Here is a 546-nt window from a genome sequence, read left to right as displayed (position 1 = left end):
GGGGGGGAGAGGGTGCTGTGTTCATATGGGGGGGGTCCAGGTGGGATTTCCCCTTCCCCCCTCCTCATGTTGACCTTTTCCCCTCCCTCTCCCAGTTCGCCATCGGCTCCTTGATGGACGATTACCTGGGTGAGTCTGAGGGGGGGCACTGGGGTGGGGGGGCCATGCTTGGCCCCCAGGGAAGGGCTGGGGGGCTCTGGGGAGGGGGTCCTTCTGCTCTCACTCCCTTCTCCTTCTCCCCCCAGGCCTCGTCAGCTGAGCACAAGGAGCAGCCGTGCCCCCCCCTTCACTTGTTCCCCCACTCCTCATTTTGTGTTGCCCCCCCCCGCCACTTCTTCTCCCCCCTTTCCCCCCCCCTCCCAGTTCTGGGGCAACCCCAGAGCTGGGGGGACTCTGCCCTTCCTCACCAACGAGCCCACATTCCCAAATAAACGCCTTTTCCCTTTCATTCCACCTTTTCCTCTTTCTTTGGCTGGGGGGGGCACCTGAAATCCGGCTTGGGGGGGGGTCCCTACAGCGAGCTGGCCCCACCACCATCGTTACCAC

General features: G+C 63.7%; 1 long non-coding RNA gene across 1 annotated transcript; it reads left to right on the top strand.

Moving 5' to 3' along the window:
- The first annotated feature begins 20 nt into the window (after positions 1-20).
- Positions 21-453, top strand: LOC113979673. The gene is made up of 2 exons (XR_003537950.1): positions 21-129; positions 246-453. It is a non-coding gene; the product is annotated as an uncharacterized LOC113979673 (long non-coding RNA).
- Positions 454-546: the final 93 nt, after the last annotated feature.

This window comes from Neopelma chrysocephalum, unplaced genomic scaffold, assembly GCF_003984885.1.
Source record: "Neopelma chrysocephalum unplaced genomic scaffold, ASM398488v2 Primary Assembly neopelma1_87061, whole genome shotgun sequence".
Taxonomy (NCBI): domain Eukaryota; kingdom Metazoa; phylum Chordata; class Aves; order Passeriformes; family Pipridae; genus Neopelma; species Neopelma chrysocephalum.
This window is presented reverse-complemented; position numbering and strand designations above follow the sequence as displayed.